Source organism: Podarcis filfolensis, assembly GCF_964270895.1.
Source record: "Podarcis filfolensis genome assembly, chromosome: 2".
NCBI classification, from domain to species: Eukaryota; Metazoa; Chordata; class Lepidosauria; order Squamata; family Lacertidae; genus Podarcis; species Podarcis filfolensis.
Genome location: NC_139605.1, coordinates 86,506,184 through 86,528,716, shown reverse-complemented (window position 1 = coordinate 86,528,716; position 22,533 = coordinate 86,506,184). Strand labels below are relative to the sequence as shown.

Genomic DNA, 22,533 nt, shown 5'->3' with positions numbered 1-22,533 from the left:
CCAACAATGAATTACTGACTGGAAGCAAAGGAGCATATCTGAAATCCCGTTTGACATAGTCAATTCTCGTGTGCCAGCGGCAAAGGCATAAGGAATGGCCTGGCATGAGTGGAATTCAGGGGCGCTACCCCCCCCTCCAGAGCCCCACAATCACCCTCCAACACTTACCTATTAACTATCTGTGGAAGGACAACACAAATTGGCCCTAGACACTTTTATACTCTCGGATGAGCACGAGTACCAGCCCCTGTCCTCCCACCCCCAAGCCATTCTTCACTCAAGGCATTTTGGCTAACCTTTCCCTGTAAAGCATTGTTTGGCAAAGTTGGCTAAGGCATAATTGTCATTTGACATGACTGGATATAATTAGAAATATTTGATGTCCTACAGACTATGTGAGTAAATGCCCTATAAATAATTTCACAAGGGTCTTAAAGGAGAGAATCTGGGCTATTCAAGAAAGCCAGAGTATGGCACAAGGGCCTCTTGAGCGCTATTGCTATTGCTGGTGTTGTCATTGCTGAATGACCTCCTGAGCATTGCTGTCATATCTCACTGTTCTGTTCTGTTCTGTTTTGGATAGGTGGGTGGGAAGAGAAGAAAATGGGATTGATAATGTTTCCTGTTGTGAAGTGCTTATAAACAAGTATTTGCAAATTTAATTCTAATCCTCCAAACTAATTAAAATTATATTGTTATTATAAGTATTTTTGGAATTGCTGTTCTTGGCATAAGAAAGAGTTGCCATCTTAAGATTGATTGATGTGGTCACTTGGACATAGAGTTGCTTAAGGTGGCTTTGGATGTGCATTTAATACATCAGAGGCTGCATGTTTTTGCATATATGAAGCTTAGCACAAAGCTATAAACGTACATCCAAAGTATGTACGTCTGGTGAACTCTAGTAACATGTTAACATGTAATGACGCCATTGTGTGGGGGTGTTACATGCTAAGTTTCACCAAACATTATAAGAAGCATACCTGTGAATTTGTGTGCATGTGGTCAAGCATCACACAGTTGTGTACAAAATAAAGTACCGGTAGTTTCAGCCATTCTGCCAATTAACCTACCCACAATGACTTGTGAGCAACTAATATCACAAGCAGAATTTAGCATTGGTCATCATGGCTTTAGTTATCTTTGTATCAATTTAACATCAGATCTAAAACACCTTAGTCGCTGAAACTATAAAAACTTGCTCAGAGATATTTCCCAAGAATTGGTGCAATGGAAACATTTAAATCTCAGTTGGCTTGGCAGGATAGCCATGGTTAAAATGTCTATTCTTCCGAAGTTTTCATTTTTTTTTCAGGTTTTGCCCATCCATATTTTCTCATCTCTGCTTAAAAAAATGGCAACAAATCAAATATCTTTAATACGGTCAGTGACCAGGAAGCAATCCATAAAAAAATGACATTAAAAGTAGTATTGTGCTACAAATAACAGTAGAAATATGGCCAATTCACAGAATTGGTGCTTATATTTATGACCAGGTTTCGACTTTTAAAGTTTTAAAAATTCAATTCAGGTGTCGCTACTGTTTATTATCGTTCCTTCGATGTTTACAATTTGAACTCCGTTGTTGACGTCATTGCTCGTCTTATTCTTGTTGCAATGTAACAGTACTTTGCCACGGACCTGTTAATTTCGGGCTCTTTGTCAGCTAAGAGGTGTCTGATATAGGTGTTGTCTGTACTGCGAGGTATTTTCCTCAGAATCGGTTCGATCAGCTCTTTTCTTGAGTCTCGATATAATGGGCAGTATAAGATGACATGCCCAATGGTTTCGATTTCGTTGCTGTTACAGGGACATAATCTTTGTTCGATCGGTATTTTATTGTATCTTCCCTCTAGAAGAGCTGAAGGGAGAGCGTTAAAGCGGGCCCTGGAAAATGCCCATCGGTGTTTAGCGTTGTCTAGAACTTTGAGATAGTTTGCTAGATGGGGCCTTTGGGGGTTGTATAAAAGTTTATAAGTTATCGGAAGTTGATTGAAGTCATTTTGGGCTTCAATGTCCCTGAGTCTTTCTTTGATTATGTTCTTGGCCCTTCCCCTTTCTAAACTTAATAGATACTCTGGGGAGAGACCATATGTGGCCAGTTTTCTGAGAGTGCCCTTCAACCAACTAGATTGGAATTTGTCAAGAAGCATCAGGGAAAGTAGTCCAACCGGTGAGTTGTTAAGTCTTAGCCAAGTGCATAAGGTTCTTATCCATACTTTGGCTTTAATGCTGTATAAGCCCGCTTCCAGTCGTAGGGCGGCGTTTGGGACGCATTTAGGTGTTTGCAGGAGTGATCTAAGGAAACCTGATTGTATCTTTTCATATGGGTCTAGATTAGAGAGGGAGACGAGTGGCGCGCCGTATAGTATTTGTGCTGTTGGTTTTGCAACGAATAGTTTAATTGTAGCAGGAATGAAATTTCCTCCCGTTGTACGATGGAATCTTAGGATTGCTGTTGTACTTTTTTGTGCTGTAGAGGAGCTGTAATTTATGTGGGCAGTCTTCTTCCTTGATGCTTGGAATATAACTTCTAGATATTTAAAGCATGTCACTTGTTCAATCTCCTGATTGTCTAAATTCCATCTGTATATTTTCCTTTTGTTAGAGAAAACCATGATTTTTGTTTTTTGGTAGTTCACTGCTAGTTTCTCTTATCTACAGTATTGGGATAAGCTGTTAAGAGCTCTTTTGAGGCCCATCTGAGTCTGGGACAATATAACCGCATCGTCTGCATAGAGTAGGATAGGCAGTTTTTTGTCTACTAATTTTGGGGCATGTGTATCTGCTCCTTGTAGGTGGTCTATTAGGGAGTTTATATAGATGTTGAACAAAAAGGGGGCCAAAATGCATCCTTGTTTAACTCCCTTTGTTGTTCTAATGAAATTAGAGAGTTGACCTTCTTGGCTGCATCTTATACGAAGTCGTGTGTTGTTGTACAGTTTGTATATTAGTAGCAGCAGACGTCGGTCTATGGATGATTTGTTAAGTTTGTCCCAGTCGGGTTCTTGGGATGGAGTCAAAGGCTGCTTTAAAATCTACAAATGCTGCAAATAGGTGGTGATTGTGGTGCGACGTGTATTTCTCAGCTAGGTGCTGTAAGATCAGGCAGTGATCCATTGTGGATCTCCCCTGTCTAAATCCTGCCTGTGCATCATCAAGAATCTTCGCTCTTTCTATCCATTCGCACAGTTTCTCGCTGAGGTGTTTAGCGTATAATTTACTTATTATATTCAGGAGGCTTATAGGTCTATAGTTGGAGGGATCGTCCCTCGAGCCTTTCTTGTAAATGGGAATAATGATGGAAGTCCCCCAGTCGTATGGAATCTGTGCAGTTCTATCTATATATGTAAAAATGGCAACAAAAGCTAATTCTGTTTGTTTCATCTGGGGGAAAATCTAGAATAACTTATAAAACGTTATTTAGGCATAGATCTAAGGGCGGTCTCAGATTGCCCAACCTAGGACTCTTTTATGCAGCATTTCAGATTAAATCTCCAATCCCCTTGATTAGTGGACAATATGACGTTCCATGACTACAGATAGAGGCCCCTCCCTCTTCACTGTCAGTAAGGGCATTTTCTTTCCTAAAACTATCCCAGACCGAGTAGAGAAAAATTCAAAACCCATTTTTAAAGGCAGTGCTGATGGGACTCAGTTCTGGCCCCCATACTCTCACCATTGACTTCACTGTTGGACCATCCACTATTCCAACAGGAGGATGAATATGGCCAATTTTAAAAACTTGAGAAGAAAGGCCTCTATCGGATAAGAGACCTCCTGCCTAGAGATAAAGCAATTTCTAAGCATGAGCTCATGGAGAAACTGGATGATGCCCAGTTAACCTGGTTTCAGTCTATTCAATTGTGCACATTTGCAAGATACTTGGGATGCAAGAGGGAGGGTCTTCATTCTCTTATGTCGTTTGAGTCTCTCTGTAACAAATCAATATATGAAATAAAAGGAGCTGCATCTTTAATTTATAGCATTCTTCTAGAACAATACGCAGGCGATACAGGAGGCCTCCAGACAATATGGGGGGGAAACGTAGGGAACATAATTGCAGATAATAAATGGCAATCAATTTGGCACAACACGTCCCTGCGAACCTTCTCTGCTCGTTTTCAGGAGGCTTCTCTTAAAATTATATTTTGCTGGCACTGGGCTCCATCACGTCTAGCCCAAATAAACACTAGCATCTCTTCCCTATGCTGGAAAGGCTGTAGGGAGATATGCTCATATTTTCATGCATGGTGGAGTTGCACGATAGTATACTCATTTTGGGAAAAGCTGTTTCACATTATTTCCAAAATGATGCAGCAACCCCTTCCACCCAGTTCAGTTCTTGCGTACTCTCAAATTTAAATCTAAATTTAATATTATTATCAGCAGCCCAAATAACAATAGCCCGATTCTGAAAGCAGTCTATAGAAATCTTCATTGAAATCTTGATTAATAATCTTTGGAATGTGGTCCTATCAGAATGTCTTACTCACCACAGAAGGGTATTTAAAGGCACTTCAAGAATAGTCACTTTTGATGAAACTTGGCTTCCATTCTTTTCCTTTATAAATGAGACAGAAAATACATTTATTCCACCCACAACACAAGAATCTCTGTGGAGAGAATACTTGAATTGATAATATATAAATAAACATATTATCATGGTCCTCCGTGTGCCAGTAGTGGTTTAGTCATGCTGGCCACATTACCTGGAAAGCTGGCTATCCACAAACACCGGCTCCCTTGGCTTGAAAGCGAGATGAGCGCCGCAACCCCATAGTTGCCTTTGACTGGACTAAACCGTCCAGGGGTCCTTTACCTTTTTTTTTTTAACTGCATATGAAACTTAATGTACCACTGGACAAGTTACTGTAGTTATATATTGGTATTGTACTTACATGAAAACCAATAAAAGTTATTGGGGAAAATAAAATAAAATAAAAAAATAAAATAGCTTCAAACATCAGACGTATATATCAACTCATAGACAAGAAGTGATTTGCTGTGTTTTTCATGGTTACTGGTCTTGTGAATAGCTTTCCGATGTTGAAAATATGTCAAAGCAATTATAATGCCAACCAGAAGGTCTAAGATATAAACCCATTGTGGCTTCATCACATTGTACCCATGTCAAAAGGACCAACTGAATAAGCTTTTCAGAATAAAAAAGAATCTAACTTCAATATGCTGGCATTAAAGGGTAATATAATCCTTCAACAAGGATAATTTTAAAAACTCAAAAACCTGAATAAGTTAATGGGTGTTTGGTTATATAAATACTAAAGTGTTCTTTACTCTGGCAAGGGAATAGATTGGAAGAGCCAATTACCCAATAATAAAACAGTGCCAATTCAAAATAAGGTGTGGGCATGATTCCTTTTTAGACCACTTCAAATTACGAGTGGATAAACTTACAGAAGTTGCAAATTAACTGGGCTTGATGAAGTAACATTTGAAAATAATTCAGTGGCTCCAGTTTCTAAAGAAGAACAGACACTAGGGCATCATCTTTATGTTTAAATCAGTGAATATATAAGAACCTATGAATCCTACTCCAAAGCATTGTATGTTAAAGAGCTGAAGGCAATATATGAATCCAAAATGAGGTTAACTCCTTCCAGAGTAGGGAATGTAAAATGACCCCTGTATATAAAGATTGTACAGATATACAGCTGTTATGTTCTGATGAAATCCCCATGAGATTTTCTACTAGATTGACTGCATGGTCTGGCATCCTTCAATACTTTGGCACAACTCCATCCATCAGCCCAGCAAGTAGCTTGAGATTGATGTCATTTCCAGGAGTGCTGGGTGGCCCTAAGCATAGCTGAGAGAACTGTAGCAACACATAATATAAAAGCCTGCAGGACATGACTTAGGGGCTATTTCTGAATAAGTAGTGGATAGCTACAGGCCAAGGTTCCCGAACAATTAAACTTACAAAATCTAAAAGATCAAAGGCAGCTAGTCTCCAGGAATGTGTTGAAACTGAGGTAAAAAAGCAGAGTGAGAAAAAGGTGTGACTGACTGACTTAAGGCTTTGAGTGGCTTCTTGAACTAGTCACTAATCCCTTGAAAGAGCATCTCAGAATTAAAATCACATGGCTTATTGGTCATCTTTTGCCCAGAACACATCTATCTAGTGAGTCATGTTGAGAGAAGCATACTCTTCTTTTCATATTATCTGTAATGATTCACCATCTTATCTTCCAATTTTTTATTTACCGCATTGGAGTTGCTGGAATAACTCAGCATCTGGGAGATCAGCCAGCGCCTGCTAGTCCATCAATTAACTTTGAAGAAAGTCGGCCAAAAGAAGAACTTTGTACTCCCCATCCTTACTGTTCATAAAAGGCTAAAAAAACAGGGCGCTGTCAGCAGCATAAATCTATATTGGCCATTTATGGGACAGGTAACAACTTACTAACCAGGAATGGAACTGCAAACACAAGGCACCTGGATGTAAATCAGCCACTGCTAGATTGATATGTGGGTTCCCTCAATAGTTCTGACAGCTCTGGTTTCAGTATGGATCACCATACTGCAGGGGACAGTATGGTGCTGCCACTGCTGATGAGATGATTAATTGGTACATGAACCCAGCCCTTTATTTTCAATGACCCTGCACAATACCAATCCCCCAGGCTAAAACTACACTAGCTATAGGCAAAGAGACTTCTGCCACAGAAACTCAGTGAACAGATGAGAGTGGGGGCCCTGAACTGTGGGAGGCTCCATGAATTCATTGTTTGCTACCTCAACACATGTTTGAAGGAATTTTTGGAAGTGTGGCTTCGCTCTGTAAGGAGGTAATGGGCCTCTAGGCCGCTATTGAGACTCTAGTGGGGTTTGTTGAAAATGGCACAAGGCATAGAATTGTTCCTTAACTAGGGGCCATCTAGAAGGCCTTGAAGCACAGAGTTTTAAGAACTAAGAAGATGCGCCCATAAACAAATTATCAACTTGAGGATAGGGGATTCAGGAGATCAGCTATGATTAAGAGAACTATCCTGGTTGTCATTTCTAAAATCAAGTACTTCATGTGACCCTGCAAACAACTAATAGGAGAGATTGCTTTTCTTCTATTTATTTCCTCACATTCTTGGCAATCGCTGGAGTAAATAGATCAAATATTCATGTTATGAAGCTCAGCTGATGAACATTTATCACATCCTAAAAGCTTATTAAAGGGAGACACATCACAGTTCAGTTAGCAATGAAGATTATGTTGATTCCTACCGCTCTTCCTTCTCAACTTTCTTCAAGTCTTTCCAAATGCAAACATGTTAAAGCTCAAAGAAGGAAATACGTGCATGCCTTCTCCCATTTATTCAGCACCACAATACAGATGGCACATAACTGTTACCCTCTTCAGAAACATTACAGTTAGAATTGATGAATTATCGCCTTGCATATGCAATTAGTGCAAGTCTTTAGGGAGTATCCATGTGGACATGTGTGCTCCAGTTTTATGTTGATGTGTTACCATCTTGGGCAGTTTGCACAATGCCATAGAATGCGTATACATCAGCTCCATGCTAATTATGCAACCAAATGGAGGATGTAGTCAGCAGAATGCACAACTGTTGTGCAAACATTTATGATGGATTCAAAGGATCCATTCTGATCATCAAGTGTCACACTGTTGATTTTTATATTGTGGGCCCAGGCGCAGTAAGCCCAAGGTCACGGATGTGATAGGTAGAAATGAATACAACACAATGCCTTGGGATGAAAATGGGAACAATTTTACTGATTACAGATGTCAGTAGGCTTTGGCATAGACATTGGGCGTGGATCTTGAATTAACCTGTACATTTGCTGGTTGATTAAGCTTGTAGACTCAATCCTGGATTTAAGGATCACCCTATGATGTGCACTTTACTTTGACGAGTGGTGAGGGGGGCTGGTCTCCTACCCACCCACTTTTCCTGGGCTAAGGATCCAACCCAATGTCTTTTTCTGCCACTCGAGTTGGCCTCTCACCTCTCACCACCAAACCACTCACATCTGCAACCAGTCACATAGGCTCCAGTAGGTGGTGTCAGGAGCCCAGGCTGCCATCTTGATAGCACAGCACACAAGTTGTAATTAGGTGGAAGATTTACTGTAAAACAAACTATCAGCCTTGGACGCTCTATTGGAGCTTCCATACCTTATGATTCAGTTGGCCCTTCTGATGAGTTCTTCCTGCTTCTGCAGAATATCCTGAACCTATGACCCTTATATTTCTGGTTTTGTTTCCTGTCTAATACCTTTCCCATACGTCTACTCCTTGGGCTCATAGGATTAATTGCCCCCTCTTCCGGTGAGGAAACGCTCCCTCTCCTGCTTTCCGAGCCTGCCTGTGCTTCTTGAGCGAGTTGGCTTCTCTCCATCCCACCCTCTGCTAACATCGTATCTGCTGTCTGAGAGAAATGCAAGATTTCCTGCTATAGGCTGCTTCCTAACTCATGCTGTGCCTCTCTACTTGGGGCAAATGTGTTCATGACCGGTGTCTAGCAACCAAGCCTCATTCCCCATGGGAGGCAGGTGCGCTACATCAGACCTATACAGTTCTGCCTTGTCAAACATTATACCAGGGTGCCAAATCACCCAGCCCCAAATTGCAACACCACACACAGCATTGTCCCGTTCATCCTTTTCATGCCCAGTTTATGCATGCAGGCTCCATAACATCCCACCATTGCTGCCATTCCAACATCTCCAACCACAGGATGAACATCTGGGGATGCACTGAGTGAAGGACCACCTGGTCTGAGGCTGCTGATAAGGTGAGGTTGATACCCTTCCTGCCAGCTAGGTTGTTTTCCCCCCAGCTGTATCACCAAGACATCTGGCAGACCACAAACTGTGAATCAAGATGTAAGCCACTGCATTAGGTCATCCCAATGCATGCCCCTCTGACCCAACCATGTGATACGGGTGCTGTCATACAAGCCAAACTGAGCACTCCAAGATGTTGAAGATGTGTGCCCTTGGGCCCACTGCATGATACTGTGGTCACAAATCCAAACCTTTTCACGGCCAGCACCTGAACAGAAAACCATCAACAGGGAAGAGTGAGACCAGCAGTTCCAGTGTAATGCCTGTAGGCAGATGAGCACCACTGATCCAGGGATTTTGTGCAGGCGGAGGAGAAACAACAACAGAAGGCTGTGGTGGCTGCACCTATGTGGAAGGAATGGTGGCATACTCTAAAGGGTCTATCCTGCACATGAAGATGGCCTTCTTAAGTACAGCCGTGAATTGGCCCCTGGACAGACGAGGACCATTTGCATGCACTAGGAGCGGGCCATGGTTGGCTGGCCTTGCACCAATGAATTTTTTTAGGTCTACCACAGGGCAGAGTCTTGGGTGGGGGGAGGCCTTCAGATGGACTGTAGCCCCTCTACCTAGCTGGTCAGTTTTCTGAGGTTCACACACGAACCCTGAGGGATGAGTGGAAGAGGTGCACATCCCCTATCATGATCCCCTTGGGCTCATGGGGGGCAGCAGTGCACTTCCTGACACATAGAGTGCCAAGAAATGCCAAGGAACAGGCCACCTGAAATAGCTGGGTCTCATATTTGGACCAACAAAGGGTGCCCAGCACTTTCCAAATATTCATAAGGCAGTTATAAGTGATAGGTTTTCTAGTGTCTAGGGCTGGAGAGTGACCTCAGCACCAACCTTCTAGCAACCTGTGCATGTGGAAGTGATTGCAGGGGTCAGGCCATGGTCTTGATGGCCAGCCCCTTCTCCTTAAGGGAGATGAGGTATTGTAGATTATCAGCCTCCCCAGTGAGGGAGGCACAGGGCTGAACTGTTACCCACGCCTTGAAGGTTTCAAAAGAAAAGCAGGCCCTAGCATAGGTATAGGCTGTCATGGTTGCCACAGAATGCCGTACTCTGTATTACATGTTTCCAGTGATCCATAGGTCTTCTGGGAAGGTGACTAACAGCATCTGAGACTCAGGGGCCGGAGCTCAGAAGTGATTGAGGGGCTATTCTCCCTCTGAGCAACCTCTCTGCACACCTCAGGAACATCTTTAACTTGCCACTGGACTTCAAACCTAAGGTTTGTTGAAGGGTCTATGCCTGTAATCCTATTTTAATAAAGATCTGAAATCACTTTGGTGTGTGTGGAGAGAGAGAGAGAGAGGTTTTTTCATAATTTTATACATTTTAACATAACCATTTCAAACATTAAAGTACAAGGTTCTTTTGAACCTTTGGACCTCCCTCCCTCCTTCCCTCCCTCCCTCCATGGCTTTCATGTTTAAGATTAAATTTGCTGCATCTTTTACCTTTATCTATCTGTTAAATAACCATAATAATAATATTGATTTATTTATACCCCGCCCACTCTGGTCAGCTTCCAACAAAAGATTAAAGATACATTAAAAAATCAGTCATTAAAATCTGCCCTAAACTAGGCTGCCTTCAGATGTCTTCTAAACGTCAGGTAGTTGTTTGTTTGTTTGACATCTGATAGGAGGGTGTTCCACAGGGTGGGCACCACTACCGAAAAGACCCTCTGCCTGCTTCCCTGTAACTTTGCTTCTCGCAGTAAGGGAACTGCCAGAAGGCCCTCGGCGCTGGACCTCAGTGTTGAACGATGGGGGTGGAGACACTCCTTCAGGTATACTGGGCCAAGGCCGTTTAGGGCTTTAAAGGTCAGCACCAACACTTTTAATTGTGCTTGGAAACATACTGGGAGCCAATGTAGGTCTTTCAAGACCAATGTTATGTGGTCTCAGCGGCCGCTCCCAGTCACCAGTCTAGCTGCTGCATTCTGGATATTTATAATTATCATAAATAGTTCCACATTGCAAGTGTCATTACATCTGAAATCACTTTGGGTATATATTCCTGAGCTCAATGCCTGATCCCAGCTCTTCTATCACCTACAAACACACACATACACACACACGGTTTCAGAAGTGCTTTACTGAGTGCTAGGATAGGTAAATTTTGCAACAGTTTCTTCCCTTTTTTCTAAGTTAGATGCATGCTTGTGTTAGAATGTTGCGTTATGTGTACCTACTGCTGTAAATGTATACTGTTAAGCTTTATTGTTAAAATCGTGTTATTTTTTCTAATAAATTCCTTCTTTTCCTATGATCTCCATGTGGGCACACCTTTGTAGTCTGGGAAGATTCAAAAACATACAGAGAACAGCACTTGATTTGACAGGGAGCATATTTTTGAGTATGCAGGGGTTTCACACAGGACCCCTGAATACACTTGCCTATGAGCTCCTAATAATAATGGGGAAAGTCGTAGTTGTACTTTGAAGAAACAGGGCTTGAATGCTTCCATGCTGGAGAGGATTCCCACTATATTTAAAGGCTCAATTAGTACAGCAGTTTTCAACCTCTAAATATTTTTTTTCATACATATACATATATGTGTGTGTGTGTGTGTGTGCGCGCGCGCGCATGCAAAATTATTACTACAAAACTAGTGGTCTGGAGGGCCCTACAAGCTTATTGACTTTCAAGTAAAGATTTACCGGTACCCTACTACTACTGAACATCCACATCCACCAGGCGAATTGTACAAAGGTTATGAAGCTTAAAGAACATTCCTCTCGACCTTTTGCAGAGATCATCCCTGCACCCACTACAGTAATATGAGATGCTCAGTTACTCTTCCTTAGCCTCAACCACAATCGTATGTTAGCATTAGGAAACGCCAAGACATTACCAGAAGGTTAAGAAATCAAGAAGAGAAATGTTTTATTATAGAATGGGGAAAATATATTGATTATTTGAAGAACTATTGTAAACAACTTAAATCACTAGCAGGACTGATATAAAAATGTGCAGTGAGAATAACTCAAATAGAATGTCAGGGATGATGATGATGATGATGATGATGATGATGATGATGATGATAATTTATACCCCACCCAACTGGCTGAGTTTCCCCAGCCACTCTGGGCGGCTTCCAACGAAACAATAAAATACAATAGTCTGTCAAACATTAAAAGCTTCCCTAAACAGGGCTGCCTTCAGATGTCTTCTAAAAGTCTGGTAGTTGTTTTTCTCTTTAACATCTGGTGGGAGGGCGTTCCACAGGGCAGGCGCCACTACCGAGAAGGCCCTCTGCCTGCTTCCCTGTAACTTGGCTTCTCGCAGTGAGTGGACCGCCAGAAGGCCCTCGGCGCTGGACCTCAGTGTCTGGGCAGAATGCTAGGGGTGGAGATGCTCCTTCAGGTATACTGGACCGAGGCTGTTTAGGGCTTTAAAGGTCAGCACCAACACTTTTAATTGTGCCCGGAAACGTACTGGGAGCCAATGTAGGTCTTTCAGGACAGGTGTTATGTGGACTAGTAGATAGATACAAACTGGATGTGCAGTGAGGAAGGATATAACATAAGTAACTGAAGAAAGGGGGAGGGGTTGAGGACTGGATGTTTTAATTGGATTTGTAAATTTGGATTTATGAATTTCAACGTCTAGTGGTGACTTTGAGAACAGGATGCTGGACTAGACAGGCTACTGGCCTGGTCAAGCAGGGCTATTCTTATGACAATGCACTGTTAGTTGTCCCCTGTGCTACAGAAGTTGGGCATTTAGTATAACCAGTCCCAATGGGCAGGTGCATGAGTGGGGCCTCTCCATATATTGCTGGAAAGGGGAAGAGGAGAAGGTGATGGCAACATAGTTGGAGCAGAAGTGCTACAATGGAGAAAGCAGTGAGGAGGTGGTGCTGGGTAACTAGCAGTTGCTTGGCCATGCTGCCATCACAGTTACCCTAACTGAAAATACAGTATATTTTTATGTAGGATAGGGATAGGGAAGCTGTGGCCTCCATATGCTGTTGGACTTCAACTTCCACCAGTCCCTCCTCAGAAGATGGGAGACTCTGGAGAGCCACAGTTTCCACCACTGTGCTGGAGGATCCTGAACAAAAGCTCTCCTAAACAAAAACTTTATTCTCAATATAAAAGGTAAGGGGACGCCTGACAGTTAAGTCCAGTTGCAAACGACTCTGGGGTTGCGGCGCTCATCTCGCTTTGCAGGCCGAGGGGACCGGTGTACAGCTTCTGGGTCATGTGGCCAGCATGACTAAGCCACTTCTGGCGAAACCAGAGCAGCGCACGGAAACACAGTTTACCTTCCCGCCGGAGCAGTACCTATTTATCTATTTGCACTGCATGCTTTCGAACTGCTAGGTTGGCAGGAGCTGGGACCAAACAACAGGAGCTCACCCTGTAGTGGGGCCTCGAACCACAACCTTCCAATCAGCAAGTCCAAGCGGGACAGTGGTTTAAACCACAGTGCCATCCGCTTCCCAATATATATATTCTCAATATACTAGTCTGCAATTCATTTTATACAATTAGCTTATACAATTAAGTCTTCTAATCTGGTAAGGAAAGGGCCTTTTTTCCCCTACTAATACATAAAGTTTTAAACTTTTTTCTATTTCCCCCCACATACAAAATAATCAATGCCATAATTCAAAATAAATCAAAATAATCTATTGCCATAATTTCATTTTATTTTTGTCATGAAAATATGTTTATCTTTGGAAGTACATTCATTTTTATTGCTGCAATTCTTCCCGAGAAGGATAATTTAAGATACTCTCATCTCTTCACATCTTTCTTTATCTCCTTTCCCAAAGTATTATATTTTAGTGCCTGCCACTGTTCATTTACTCTTCAAGAAAAAAATCCCTAAGTATTTCACTGATTTATTATGAATCTAAAGTGTTGTCTTATGTCCAAGAGTTCTTGTTCTGTAAGGTAAAAAGTTAAAAACTCTGGGTTGTTTGAATGCTTTCAAATTATAGATTACTTATATAATTGATTGAGGTATTTAGGGCAGAGGATTAACAGCACGATCCTAACTAGGGGAAGCCAGCATAAGTTACACCAGTTTAGTTCATGATCCATTGAATCCCTTGAAGGGACAAATGCTGGCTGAGTGGAGTAAAAAGAAGCCATCAAAACACAGAGAGCTGACATTGCCATGGAAACAGGGCCCACCAGTTGCTACCCAGAGGAAAAGGTCCCAAGCACTTTTTGGGGAAAGCAGCTCATACTCACCAGTACAGGAATACAAGCAAACAGGGAACACAGTGTACAGTGCACCCCTAGTAATGCTCACTGTGGCAGCCAATCAGCACACCCAGGACGAATAAACCACATGCTCTGCCAATTGCATAGCCACATATAGCAAGAGCACAACACATCACAACCTGACAAACAAACGCACATGGAGCACATCCCATGCCCCGCCCCATATGGATGCTGTCATCAACCACAGTTGCACTGCCACCACCCAAACACATTCATGGAGGGTATGCAGTGCCATGACTGAGGCAGTGGTGGACTCTTGCCAGAGACACCCAGATTTGTAGAACCCATCCTCTACCCAAACTGTCTTAAGGAGGAATAATGACCCCGGAGTAGACAGCTGAAACCTCTCCATCCATCACAGCACCATAATTTTTAGTTTGTTACCCTCAAAACTGGAATGATTGTCACCTTTGTTTCAGCGATTTCTTCAGATGTGCTCCCCAGAAAATGTGGTTTAGGTATGGTCACCTGACCAACCACTTCCACAATGAGCACCTGCGCTTTCACAGTCCATCATATAATAATCTAATGGCTTCTGATGTATTGTTTAGTTCTAATTATGATGAGAATGTTATCCTGTTTATTATATAAAATTTGCTATGCAGAGTTTTTTTTCACTTGTTGAAATGAAGTTTAAGGTAACTCCCCCCGCCCCGCCCCCCGCGCCCCAAGATGTACAATCTATAATCCTTATAGGAGTTTTACACTACTGGTCAACTTGGGAACTCTGCAGTTGTGTTTTCATATAGCTGTCATACTTCATTCTCAATGAGTATACATTTGAGATTTCAATGGCATGAGAAGCAATTCTACTGTGCATAAAGTGATCTGGTCTCCATGTACTAGATTATATGATTGGTATTAACATGTCATTTCATTAGTCGAATTTAATTAGCCATGTGGTGAGCAAACAAACAAACAAAACCACCTTAAGTCCCAACAGTCTTTCTACCAAGAACCATAGCTGTCAACTTTTCCCGTTTTTTAAGGGAAATTCCCTTATTCCGAATAGGATTCCTTGCAAGAAAAGGGAAAAGTTGACAGCTATGCCAAGAACATGTTATTGAATAGCTGGAATGTTTTTCCGTTTCCATTCCATTTTGTAGCTTCTTTGACAACTTCTTGGGCTGTGCCAGAGGATTGGGGTGGCAGAGCAGGGAGAGAGCTGTGATACAGTAAGTTTGCATAAGCAGTGGTGTTGCTAGTTCTCACATTTTCACCTAGGCACATATGATCTTAGATTACTGTTAGGGCCTCATTTGGGATTGATAAGAAAAGTGTCTGTCATAGTATCGCCTCAGTATCACAGACATTGATATCCTGTCGAGATGTTATTTACTTTTTAAGGGTTTGACAAGCGAGCCACACAGAGACTTTTGAAGGAAAGAAGGAAGAACACCCGGGTAGGTTTGTTTTCTGCTTGACAGGCATTAAGAGTTAAAAACAAAGCCCCAATCAAATTATTTTCTGTATGAACTGCCAAGCAATTCAGCATTACAGAATATTGCATGGGGTTACAGTGGTGCAAAGGACACCATATGTGTTGGTCAAATTTGCCAGAAGGATAAGTTGCTTCAGACTCAGCATAAACCATCTCTAAGGAGCCACCTCATTTCTGAGCCTGTCATCTGTGAGACAAGTCTGGGAAGCATATCAGTTTTTACTGGGCCCTTATGCCTTTGCCAAGTTTGTGCCTGGAGTTGCAAAAAGCCTGCTAAAGAGACTTGTCTGCTCTAGCTTAAGTTGCTAACAAAGTATAGTAATTACATAGATCTAATTTCCAGCTGTCATGCTGAGCAATAATAAATATTAATGATCGAGGGGTCTCCTTGAGATCGTTTTGGTCTCTCTGGCCTTTATTCAGATAAGCCAAAGCTTGTGCCATGAGGGGAAAAACATTCTCCTGTTTCCTGTCCTTTCCTTCAGCATTGTAAATGGCACTTCTGAAAGCATTATAATATCCATTATACTGTTAACTTTGAATAGATAGGAAGAAACTGTGATGAAGTGTTTTGTGGGGACAAGTCACAAAAGTGACTGCGTTGATTTTGGTAGTGGGCTGCATGTGCATGATATCTGCTGGAGGGGCAACCCCCCCCCAACCTATACATAAATTCCTGCAACAATACTGTCCCTGATGTAGATTAGGGAGTACAGAGAGATGGTTTGGTACAGAGGATGCTGGATACAACTAGGAGGTTCTGATTTGCAATACAGTGCTTGTAATGCAGGGGAGAAGAGGGGATCTTTTGCTGTATCCCCTTTATCTACTAGCCCAGGTCTCTCCCTTCTTCCTCCCATGAGACTCATATCACATGATGGGAAATCAGGGACATGTCCATTGACCTTGCTCCCTCTGATATGTTCCTCTCACCGTCCTTGCTGCCCACTTCCAATGCTAGGGGCTGAATGTTAGCAGTCAAGCACTACTTGAGTAGATCTCCCTGCATGTTCTAAGAACCTTTCCAAGCTTGTTAATCGTGCAGAGAGCATACTTGAGTCAGATAGGCTTTCTACTGTAGTCAGTCAGTCAGTTCCTAGCTCAAAAAGGACTGTAGGAATGGTGACAGGGATACGCAATTAATTTGTCCCCACTCCACCCACCCTCTGCAATGATAATCAAGGGGATACAAGTAAACAGGACTGCTGTTTTTAGGAGGCTGTTTTTACTTTGGCTAAATCTACAGGAAGTTAGGAGGTGACCCTTGTAGATTCCATTAATTTCCCCTACTTTTTCTCTGATAATCTGAGTAATAATTTGGGACAATAGTCCAAGCCACTTCTTCCCAAAATTGGGGGCATAAACATAAACATAAATAAATAAATGGGCAAAGGAAGTGGTCACTGCATCTGACATCAGTAAAGCTTTGGGGTAGCAACTCCAGCACCAATTCAACATATGTACCTTGACTTCACACAACAAATATATACTAGGATTCTATGGACCATGGACATGGTGAATTACATGTTGTTGTTTAGTCGTTTAGTCGTGTCCGACTCTTCGTGACCCCATAAACTTGGCAACTGGCAGGCATAAATATTGCAGTTACTAAGGTCTATTGGGTTATGGAATCATTGAGGGAATGACCATCATCAAGCATCGTTGCTAAGGCTCAGGAACAGGGTAATTTGAGAAGACCCAGAATAGAAATTTGTTCATTGTGTTTACCACTCTGGATAAAATAAATTTGACTATATTATACTAACACACTGGATGAAATGCAAACTTATGTAATGTTGTGGCATTATGTTGTAGCAGGCTGAAATATAAAATGCAATACAATTATGTGATTTGTAGGGTGTTTAAAATTTGTGATGCACAGAATACAAACTGTGTAGCTTTTGCATTCTTCTTGAGCAGAAACTGTCAGCATGCCTTTAGCCTTCTGTGTTGGTTTGATGGCAGTTCATAAGAAATGGGGGGGTGACGGGGTATGTTCCATCTGAAGCAGAGTATATACAGAGCACCAGCTGATTTGATACAAAACATTTGATACCGAACTGAAACTTGTGCCTGTAGTTTGGAGAGAGCTCTTCTAGAGCATAAGCAATTAAGCACTTTAGGTGGCAAAATGGCCCTAAGCACACTTTGGACATGCATCAGAAAGCTGTCCATAGCACACATCCTCAAGTGTTTACTGACATATGTCTTTCACACTTCGTTTGCTCAAGGAAATATTGGAATTGTACCATTGTAACTCAGCTGTGATGTGAAGAAGGAACTAAGCAGTCTCTAAGCTGACTCTGAGCAGTTTTTAAAGCATGGCAAGGAGTACATTTCTGCTGCTGCACAGCATAACATTTTTTTCCAAAGTTTGAGCATAACATTTTTTTCAAAGTTTTTTTCATCCCCAAGGAAGAGGAACACCCAGAGAAGCTGTTGAACTTTGGAGTTTCAAAGCCAGGAGATGAAAGACTGTCAGGTCAGAGTAAGACCTGAGAGGATACAACAGTTGCTCGTGAGGCAGAATGGTGACCTTTAGAATAACAGCATATCTTCCATATGCTAACAGCTGAAGCAGGCTTTAAGAAACTTCTTCCTCTAATTAGATAAAATAAGAATATCCACACACTGCCCCTTGACTTCTAAAAAGATCCCAAGACTCAATTTGCATCTGTAGTAAATTCCTTTCCCTTTCTTCACCCTTTAAATTCTTTTTCTTTGCCTTCTTGGAAGGACCTGTTAGCAATGCATCCTAAGCAGTTTTCAGCTTGGGAGCTGAAGCTTCCCTCTCTTATTGAGATTAGGGGCCCGATTCTCTGTGCACCTTCTGTAAATTCTAGCGCCAGTGATACTCTTCGAAAAGCACACAGTTCCGAAACACGATACAGAATGCCTGTTATCTCCACTTTGCACCACTGTGTTTTGCCAGTTAGAGAGTAATATTTTCCAAAGAGCTAAGCTTCAGTTTAGACACTAAAATCAAAGCTAAAACGACTTTAATCATTATCACCAGCTATAATATCCTTCTAGTAAAAGCAAAGGTTTCCTACTCTGGTCTTTGGTAATTTAACCAAAGTGCAGGAGTTTCCAATTTCCTCTGTTTCTGACGTTCAGGCTCAAATACATAGCATATCCAGACAGTCCCATCTCATATATAAAATGCTGTTTCTGAAAACGAGATTTTTTAAAGGAGCTGATTGATGTTTAAGTGGTAGCATAAGGGTATATTAATAATTTCCTGAATGCAGAGTGACAAGGCAAGTTGCCCTCTGTATGCCTTTTAACTTTTCCAGCCTAGCAAACTACGTCTACCTTTCCTCTGTAGCCTTTCTGACTGTTCTGCAGTTGATAAATTAGTATGTCCTGTCTGCAAAAAATAAGATAAAAAATAGTACAGGCTTTGTATGTGGAAAGGCCCTGCACAAAAGAGATACTACCCTTGGAAGGGAACTCAATTTGGCATAAAAAATCGTGCTCCTATCCTGGGACCAGCATTTCCTTTACAAGTACATCTCCAAGGAGCACATTCAGTCGAGCTATTTTTACCGATGTCATTTTCACTGCTCCCCAGGGTTAGGTTTCAGCCATAAGAAGCTTATTTTTCGCTGACATGTTATTACTTGTGGTGGGTGTTTGGAGCTCTCAAGAGAGTGAGTGCAGCATGTGTCCATCAGCTGTGGAGGGAATATGATCTGGGCCAAATATAAGAACTCTGGGATTTATGCATTTGTTTTACACGTTACAGGTTCATTTAAAGAAATGATACCCTCACATAGACCATCTATAGTGCTTACAGACTTCTCCCTTGAATAGATATTGCTGTTGCAGTATAATGCACAGGGCCTTCTTTGGTCAGAAGCCTTTTAATATGTGTACCATGAATGATGGCTGCTTTCCTGTCTGCCTGAGGGGGGAAAATGAATAGCCTTCGTTTCAGATTGATCATGAAGATAGGCAGGTAAAAAAAGACCTTTGAAGGCTCCTTTTGCATCCTCTATTCATTAAGAGTGAGCGCATTAAGAAAACGTGTTGTTTAGAAACACTGCTCGATCATCACCTCTCAGAAATAAAGTAGATTTGATTTCTTTGATTGGAAGGGGCTGAAACTGCTCTTGCTGCAATCTTTCAAAGAGAGCCATTGCTGACAGAGATTATTGTTCACATTTTTTTAGGTGATTAGGAAACATAATATTGCAGTAGTAGCTAATTCACTCCTTATCTCCCATAATCAAGGGTCTTGGCTATCATAAGTGTTTGGTGTAACATTTGGTGAATTCATTATGAACAGGTTTCTTTGTACGCCACTTTTAGGACCCAGCTGCTGTCTCCATTGCCTAGGGATATGGGTTTTTTGGTTTTGGTACATATTTAAATGTGAATCTACCTAATTCGCTCCTCTGAAAACCGTACACAAACCAAAACATGGCTATCCTTTTAAATTTCTGCTTCACTGAATTTTGGGATCAGGTTCTTTTTACAAAAAAAAAGTGTCCAAAAGTACATAAATTAGGGCAGGGGCTTCCAAGCTTCTCTCAGGTGTTCTGTGCCGTGTCCACATTAAACTGTCCTCTGGATTCTTAATTGTATTTATTTTACATCTTTTACTTCTTATATTAAATTTTATTGCATTGCAGAATTTTATGGAATTCAAATGGTAATATAATATAAGAAATAAAAAGCAATTAAAATACAGTTAACCCTACAGCATCTAACACAGTGCATTACAAATGCTACAGCATGAATAATGATGATGATGATCTTAATACCCTCAGCAATTTTCAAGTAGGGGTGGAGTTTGGGAACCACTAAATTATGGGACAGTATGCATAAGAACTCATATCTTAGTGAAAATAAGATTAAAATGCATTATATTATGTACCATTTCTTTAAAAATGTGTATATAGGTAAAATTGCATACAAAAATGTGCACATTAGAAGAAATTGCACTAAAATGTTGATGAATTTTTTACAAATTTTTTTTATCACAAACTGATGTGGTAAACTAAACTTAAGAGCAGAATAATGAAAATGACAGATTTGTTCATCCTACCCCATGCTTTTTGCTGTTGGTTTTTAAGGGCTGGTTAATGTGTGCTGCCCCCTAAGAGGGGAAGAACTGGAAAGTGGACACTCGGCTGCCTGAGAGTCTAAACTCACTAAATCTCAAGACAGTGTATAGAGAATTGTCATTTTTTTCCCTCTGCAGCCAAAAGATTCTGCAAAGTTTTTAAGCCCCAAGATTCACTTTGTGGAGGGAGGACTTCAACTGAAAAGGAGCTTCTCCAGATTTTGCCATAGGGCAAGTCATGCAAGCCTCCTTTATAACATCCAAATATGGATGTTAAGACTTAAATAATGGCATTACCAGTGGGGGGGAGGAGTTGTGTAACCTCTCATCAGATGGTGCCCCTGATGTTTGCACAACCACATAGTTCAAAATCCCAATGGTACCTATAGCATATCATGGCTTTCCCCAGGCCCTATCCTATTCCACTCAACCTTGACATTTACTCCTTGTTCTTTATGGGCAAGCAGTCAGCATGCATCACAATGTGATTTTTCAGAAATAATTTTATATTCTCAGACTCTGGGACCAATACAGCTTATTATATGCTCAAGCCTAATGTGATGTAAAGTAATTTGAACAACGCTATCAGGCTGAAAATAGGAAATAAGCATACATTTATATATGTCCTTATCTCCTTTTTTCAGGATAATCTCCTATGGCAGTATTTGAGTAAGAATAAATTTTAAAGTTACATGTTGCCAGGCAGTCAGCATTAAATTAAATACCCAATTCATACCAACAATTCTGGTTATAGTCATTGACCATTTGAGTAAATCTTTCCAAATGTTTCATAGAAACTTGCAAATTTAGTTTTTTGTTTTTTTAAAAAAAAGGAAAAGAAATAAACTTGCAAAATGTAATATTCTTCCCAGATAATCTCCAAATTAAGTACTTCAAAACCCCATTTTGTATGAATACTGCTGAAATAACTAGGATGAGTTCTGGTTCCTTCAGGCCTATGGATGTTAGCATTTCTCAGCTACTTTCTTTTCTTCCAGATCACGCCACTGAATTGCCATCAGACCCTTAATTGCCGAGCCTGAGGAAAACCGGGCAGGGAGAGATTCATCTTAAGTATATTTATCTTAATGTATTTATCCTACATTGTTTTCATCTCTTTCCAAGTCTACAGATTGAGAAATACTAACTTTTACGTAACTTGTACAACCTGTGTCTTTCCCTGTAAATCCTCTTTAGTTGTTTTTAACCTGGTACCCTCCTGAAACATTAAAATTCCAATTTTAGCTGATTTTTAACGCAGCAATAGTGCTTAAGATCGGGCTTGTTTCTAGGGGCAGCCATGTGTCCTACTTTACAGAGGATGGTCTTCTATAAAGGGGACAGCAGAGGACAGCCCTCTCTCTGAAGAGTTCATTGGTCCGAAACTGTTTTAAAAACAAATAACTTTAAGAAGGGAGAACAGGAGCCTTGGTGTTGCCCAGAAATAATTTGCACTCAGATAGCAAACAAGCAGGCACCTGGGTCACTTGCTCACAGTTTCTCCAATTATGATGAGATGTATAATTTAATTTTAAAAATTGAATTTGCAATCATTTTTAAATTGGCTTTGATACAGGCGGTGAGCATTTTGTGCTTGTCCAATTAACGTGCGGCCACTGACAAACAGGTCCTCTTGGACATGGAAGAAGGCAGAACAGGGGATGGAATGGGGTGTAGAAGAGTTGAATGGGGCAGAGTGGGCTTATGCGTGCTCCGTTGACGCACATGGGGGCCAAGAATGGAACCCCCATGCCAAATGGTTGCTGACTATACATATAAATCAGGATATGCAAATTTTACCCAAATCTGTGTCTTCTTTTGACTGCTTTTTCTTTTTGTGTGTTCTGTACAGGCCCCACTGATTATACTCCCCCCCCCAACCCCCCAACCCCACACACATAGAGTTTATATTGTGATGTACATTAGAAGGCCATTTGTTTT

At 41.3% G+C, this 22,533-nt stretch overlaps 1 protein-coding gene and 1 long non-coding RNA gene across 3 annotated transcripts in view; one reads left to right on the top strand and one right to left on the bottom strand.

The window, feature by feature from the left end:
* LOC310755295 (myosin-4) overlaps positions 1–385 on the bottom strand; it is a 56,462-nt gene extending 56,077 nt beyond the window's left edge. Inside the window, exon 1 of one of the 2 annotated variants that reach the window (XM_083597826.1) lies at positions 169–385. The gene's annotated coding sequence lies outside the window, so the exon portion shown is untranslated. The remainder of the gene's footprint in view (positions 1–168) is intronic. The other variant, XM_083597827.1, reaches the window with a different exon arrangement.
* LOC310755343 overlaps positions 1–22,533 on the top strand; it is a 183,660-nt gene that overhangs the window by 89,682 nt on the left and 71,445 nt on the right. The window lies entirely within an intron of this gene.